Source organism: Anopheles gambiae, chromosome 2, assembly GCF_943734735.2.
Source record: "Anopheles gambiae chromosome 2, idAnoGambNW_F1_1, whole genome shotgun sequence".
Taxonomy (NCBI): Eukaryota; Metazoa; Arthropoda; class Insecta; order Diptera; family Culicidae; genus Anopheles; species Anopheles gambiae.
The window spans coordinates 69,486,355-69,493,427 of record NC_064601.1 but is presented as its reverse complement, the minus strand read 5'-3'; the positions used below and the strand labels follow the sequence as shown (position 1 = coordinate 69,493,427).

General features: G+C 42.6%; 1 long non-coding RNA gene across 1 annotated transcript; it reads left to right on the top strand.

The window, feature by feature from the left end:
- Positions 1-2,440: 2,440 nt before the first annotated feature.
- Positions 2,441-6,635, top strand: LOC133391541 (uncharacterized). The gene is made up of 2 exons (XR_009765031.1): positions 2,441-4,670; positions 5,520-6,635. It is a non-coding gene; the product is annotated as an uncharacterized LOC133391541 (long non-coding RNA).
- Positions 6,636-7,073: the final 438 nt, after the last annotated feature.

Genomic DNA, 7,073 nt, shown 5'->3' with positions numbered 1-7,073 from the left:
CATTGACCACATGCAAAATTTCGCGATGGCGCCTTCCCACATCAGAGAACAGGAGGTTGTTGACCCTATACAGGAACTGCATCGTGAAATCGTCGAATTATCTAAACGGCTCGAAAGAGTAGCTTAAGGGAGCCTTCTACCGGACCGTGTTGGTTTAATCGCACGTTCGGCAACGACGCCCGGAGGTGTCGAAAACCGTGTACGACCGGTGCACGATTTGCATCCAACCAGCAATGAAGACACTCTGCTGATGCTATGGGGGAACCCGGCGAACATTCCTCCACAGTCACAATCTTTCGCTTAAAAATTACGGACTCAACCAGCTGCATGCAGTTTATAATCGACACGGGTGCCGATGTGTCCTTAGTGCCGCGAGGATTGCATTCAGCAAAAGTGAAGCCAACCTCTCTACAACTGTTCGCCGCAAATGGGACACCAATTAAAGTTTATGGAGAAGTTATACTAAAGGTCAATCTTGGCCTCCGACGAGAATTTTTGTGGAGTTTCCTGATCGCCGACGTCACATCAGGAATAATTGGTGCCGATTTTTTACGAAATTTCGATTTATTAATCGATTTAAAAAGAAATCGCCTCATCGACAACACCACCCATCTCGAGTCTAACGGATCGCTTGCCAAATCCTGTAAGTACTCCATTAAAACGTTTAATTCAGTGTCACCATACGCAGATTTACTGGCTCAGTTCCCAACGATTACCCGTCTCGCACCCCGGGGACGATCAGCCAATCGACGATCTGTCATCGAATCGAAACTACAGGACAACCGGTATACGCTCGACCAAGACGCCTGCCTCCCGACAAACTAGAAGCAGCTCGAACTGAATTCGAACAACTGATGAAACTCGGCATATGCCGACCCTTAAGCAGTAACTGGGCCAGCCCTCTTCATATGGTAAAAAAGGCGGATGGGTCCTGGCGACCATGCGGGGACTACTAATTATGATTATGATGTAAGTACTACAAAGTTTAAAAATTTGGATTACGATAGTACAGTACAGTACAGAACAGAACAGAACAGAACGACTTCTTCTTCCAGCTTTAACTAAACCACCCCCCTCCCCCCCGGCTGCAAACTAGAATAAATCGCTATACCATTTGGGATTGGGATTCAAAGATTCAAATCCCATCCAGGATTGGGATTCGAAGATTCGAATCCCTTCTGAGATTCATTTTTCCCATCACTAGTGTGTGTGCAACACTTTCGCCAAATGTGTTTTCTTCCGGAATGTTATGATCCATCGGTCAAAGAAAGGCGGTATGCATGACAGTGGCGGATTAGGGGAATCGGGGGTCCTAGGCGGAAAGACGAGAGAGGAGGGGGTACTGGATACTGTTGGGAGATTGAACGGTAGACTTAAATTGCCGGTGAGAGAGAGGGGTAGCCATGGGACCGCTACGATCATCGGTCACTGGCCCTAAAATTGTTGCCGGCATGGGGGGGGGAGGGGGGGGGGGAGTTCAAATGGTTCTCCAGCCACGGGGCCCCAACGACCATGGAATGTAATGCTAAGTTCTTCTTCTTTTTATTATTGTTAGTATTGATGTGATAGCCTACGCGATCGTTCTGGCCTTTTCAGGACTTGAGTGGTTCGTAGCCGGATAGTCAGCCCTTGCTACGGACGGTTCATACGCGATTAGAACCCACGACGGGCATGCTGTTAAAATATGCGGAATGATATCGGTGCCGCGGGACCGCTCCTATCCAGCGGGCAACTTGCATACTGCCACACTGTCTCCTGCCCAATGCATACGCTGCAGGCAGGGGAAAGGATGCACCTCCACAATAAATAAAACACCTTCATGAACCAGCGGTAGATCTAACGGTAGGCGGACTAGGTGGTTGCCGAAAATATCTAGTCTGTAGTATGCCGTATGTCTACAAGTGGACAGAGTATTAGCGACAAGGGAAGCCGGAAAGATGGTCGTTGGGGCCCCGTGGATGGAGAACCATTTGCCCCCCCCCCCCCCCCCCCCCCCCCCCCCCCTCGTACCGGCAATAATTTGAGAGCCTGTGACCGATGATCGTAGGGGTCCCATGACCACTTCCCCAGCGCCAGCAATTAAAGTATACTGTTCAATCTCCCAACAGCTGTGTGCCAGTACCCTCTGTGTGCGTCATCAGTTGCCATTCATAGCGGCCTCAACTCGTCTTTCCGCCTTTCATGAACACCTTCCTTTCTTTGACCGATGGATCATAACATTCTGGAAGAAAACACATATGGCGAAAGTGTTGCACACACACTAGTGATGGGAAAAATGAATCTCAGAAGGGATTCGAATCTTCGAATCCCAATCCTGGATGGGATTTGAATCTTTGAATCCCAATCCCAAATGGTATAGCGATTTATTCTAGTTTGCAGCCTGGGGGGAGGGGAGTGGTTTAGTTAAAGCTGGAAGAAGAAGTCGTTCTTTTCTGTTCTGTTCTGTTCTGTACTGTACTGTACTGTCGTACTCCAAATTTTTAAACTTTGTAGTACTTACATCATAATTAGTACAGGTCCCCGAGAAAACAGGACCTCTACTCAATATTGTTAAGGTGTCAATTCAAGTATCGAACTATCCATACGTAAACACAACAACTATGTGTAAACGCGGCCTCATGAACTTTGTATATATATACACTTGGATTTCAATAAAACTGTGTAGTCGCATGCTAGCTGTTCTCGGTGTCACTTCATTTCGATCACATATCACAACAAATATCGAATAAAAAAAAATATTTTAAAATTAAATGCTACATTACACGAACATTTGTTATATCTTGACTGAAAACTGCGTGATTTGACTTCCTGAATTAGAGATAGCGGGTTTCTCTCGACCTCAATTAATAGTGTATCTCGGGCCTGATAGCCTCTAATTTCAATCGCAATCCCAATTCCAATCGAATCGCAATCAGAATCCCACTCGGAATTCCAATCGAATCGCAATCCCAATCATAATCCTAATCGAAACGCAATACCAATCGAATCCCAATCTTTCGAATCCTAATCGAATCGCAATCCCAATCAGAATCCCAATCGAATCCCAAACGAATCCCAATCCCAGTCGATTCGCAAACGAATACCAATCTTAATCGAATCGCAAACTGTTAAAGTGAGCAACCTCTGCTTAACTATTGCTTATTCGGATGTCACTTTGACATTTGGACTTTGTTCATTGGGAACGCATTTCTCTCTTTTAGGTTGGCAGTCATGCCGTTAATCTTGATTCATTGAACTTATTCTTTCCTGTAATTTTGTAGCGACAAGTCGCATATCGTTTTTGCTTCAATAAATACATTTTTACAAACAAATCCCCATCCCAATCGAATCGCAATCAAATTCCAAACGCAAAGGAATCTTTTAGGGATTCAAATCCTACAAACGGGATCCGATCCGATCGAATCTTTCTAGAGATTGAATCTTCGAATCTTCCGAATCCTGAATCTCCAAACACTAACACACACGCACATTCACACCCATGCGCAGATGGTTCAGCATATCTGTGTAATCTACACTATGATATAGAAATGATAACCACACCGTTTGGTTGTCTTCTGTCTAACGCCCGTTTATTTCTCTTTCAAGCGGTTTGTCGCTTTGACAGATTGGCGTTGTCGAAGCTGCCTGAACCTGCACGTCACTGATTGAAGTGCAGGGCTGCCTAACACCACATACACCATACGAAAGCAAAAGCTTAGTGTAACAAAGTCATGCTTAATGCTTAGCACGTTCAGTTCGATGGCAGGCCCCAGGGACTGCGAGACTATCCAGTATGCCGGTTTCACATTCTGTTGTATATTTCGGGACAATCCGCGTGCTTTATTGTTGCGTTCACAAGACAAAGTGAGGCTCAAAGTGGGTTTATTATACAGGTGGGCTTATCCCGAACAAATTGACAGCCGTACTGTAGAAAAATGAAAACGAAATGACAGGAGGGGATTCGATCATTTGTTGATGTATGCGTGTGAACTCCAATGGCTATTTTGGATTATGTGTCGTAGTGTGGGTGAAAAACTACGTATCACAATCGAATCCCCTCCTGTCATTCGTTCGTCCAATATGGCCTTCCCGCCAAACCTATAAGCCCACCTAGTCCCTATACCCACTTTGGTGAGGCTAACACTGCTTCTAGACGACCAACTTTTGTACAGCGACAATTTTTGGCGACAATTTTTTGACAGGTCTTTGTTCTAAACCTGCTGTCAAAACCTATCGTTTTTAGTACACATCCGGCAGCCCGCGAGTGTCGCAGAGTTGTGAAAATTTCACAAAATCTCTATTCATTTTTTGCGCGTAACGTCAGTTTGGAAAAGTTGCCTGTGGTTGTGCCGAACAATATGAATAAATATACTGTAAGTACACGAAACAAACAATCAAAACAATATCAATAAGTGGACTTTGTTTATTTACTCGTTTGTTTCGTTTTTAGGGTGCAAACATGTCTCAGGAAGACTCTTTGTTCTTCATTCAGCAAGTACAAATGCGTGAATGCTTATGGAACCGACGTGATATACACTATAAAAATAAAATAAAACAGGCCGACGCATGGGCTTCAATTGGAGAATTAATGGGAAAAGATCCATTTGAGCTGCGGCAGAAGTGGCAATCTCTGCAAAGCTCGTTCCGACACTTCAAGGGTGTTTACAAAAGCAGCGAACAAACGGGATCTGGTAAGTAAATTATGTGTGATAAAGAAATAGGTTACGTTACTATAGGCTAAACAAAACAATCGAGCACCTGGAACACCATGCTTGGCAGTACTGTGAATTTCAGTAAAATCCTAATCGCTATACTTTTTTTTCAATCGAAACCGATCCAATGGACGGTTCCATTGCATGTTCTTGCACCTGGCCGACTGCTCTATCGATTTAAGTGTATCACAAACCGTTATGGTAATTCTATTCTAACCTACTAACAGTATGGAAAAGTGGGACAAATAGCTTAATTGTATTAAGCGAAAAACTCGTGGCTGCCCCCGTACCGTTACCCGGCACACGGATTCCCACCGGATGCTTCCTCCAGACGCAGCTTCCCGCCCTTCAGTAGTTGATCGGTCTCGCATTCCTCCCTCTCGTCGTCCAGGTCGAACGATTTGAAACTAAAGCTGGGAACGTAGCTGTACTTGGAGCATATACTATGACGTCTCCTAGGCATCAAAGGATAAGGAAAGGATGCACACCATTTCGCATAATGTATCAAAATGATCGGTTAGGCCGGTCTCGTAGTACAGTCGTCAACTCGTACGACTTAACAACATGCCCGTCATGGGTTCAAGCCCCAAATAGACCGTGCCGCCATACGTAGGATTGACTATCCTGCTATGGGGGGAAATCAATTAGTCACTGAAAGCCAAACCCACAAGAGGTAAAGGCAGGCCTTGACCGACAACGGTTGTTGAGCCAAAGAAGAAGAAGAAGAAGATCAAAATGATAGAAACAATGTTTTAATGAAATAAACAATTTCTATTCAGCTTCCTAGACGATGTTTAAAACTAATATTATTATTTTATTTTATTTTAGCTGCGCAACCCAATAGAAAAAAATGGTTTGCATATGATGCAATGAGTTTCATGTCGGTGACCAACGAATGTGGAACTACAGTAGATACGTTGGTATGTATATAAAATCAATCTGGTATTTATTTTAAAAAAGAAGGCAGATCTAAGCAGAGAGAGCTTTTTCATAGGTTAACGCAAAGTCCATATAATACAGAGGTCGATGCATAGCTCGATTTTGGTCCACCATTTTGAAAGCTTATTTTTGACAGTTAGATGAAAAAGCGTTCACAAACGATTCCAAACAACCATACACTTTTTAGGGCTAATTGTGCATTTTGTGCTCAAGACTTAGTTTAACTATACATTTCTTTCTCATGAGTAGTTTTTTCAGTAATTCATCACTTAAAAATGACCACAATCTGAAATCTGGCCTCTTAGCTTTGACCCTCTTGAGCTGCACAAGATTTCGTCGTAATTTCGGGCGCTGATCTTGTTGTAATTGATAATTTCACTATAATTATATCTTTTCTTGATATTCGTCAACTTTTTAAAGTACAATATTACAAACAAACGATGTAAAAATGGCCGAAAATGCTTTCAGACCACTGCTTGCACAACAACTAAAACCTCAATGTATGCTACGATGAAACCATTGAAGCTTTTTCATCCAGCTGTCAAAACTTTCCCACGCTTTTTGATCAAATGTTCTGGACGACTCGACCTCTGTATTATATAGACTTTGGGTTAACGGATAGGCTGAATCGTTCTAGATATGCTCATACTTTTACACTTACATTTCACGGTGTGATGTTATCCTTTCTCCCTCTCCATTCGTCGTAACTAAGCAGGCGGATTAGTAGTATTTGCTACGGGTAAACGATCCGAATGAGGCTATGTCCGAAATCACGACGGGTATGTTCTTAAGGCGAGGAATCGTTTATCTTATTGGTATACACTTGCTGTATGTTGTGAATTTATATATTTATTTTATTACTCAAGTAGGGACAGTCCAGCAAAGAGGCGTAAGGGAATAGTAGCCCGTGTTGGTACTATGATATCTATTGAACGCACGGCACGTTATGAAAAATATTACAACTCAGAATAAATTCCAATAAACCCCAAAAAGATCCTTCGAAAATAATATCAATGTATTTTTTAGATAATTCTGACTAAACTACTTTCGTTCATTGAGAAAATCCTATAAGTCCGTTGCTAGACGATTTCAATATATTTTGATGTCTTTCATGTTGTCAACAACATTAGACCATTGACTAACGGATGTCTCCAACCCGGCAGGTGCAGGTTGATCCGGAAGTCAGTAAATATCTACTTATATAAACATGTTAATAGCTAAATACTTACGTTGAATGTATACTCCAAACTTCTATAATTGTCCCCAGTTGCCAAAAATCTTAAAGTTATTATCAAACGTTCTCTAGCACTTATAGCATTTCTCATCTCCGTATCTTTTTTTGCAATCTTAGGAGTGATTAGAGCCAGTAAATAATCAAAATCTTCTGTTGAAAGTCGAAGGAAATTCACGACGGTGTTATCCAATTCTTCTTCTAATATTTTG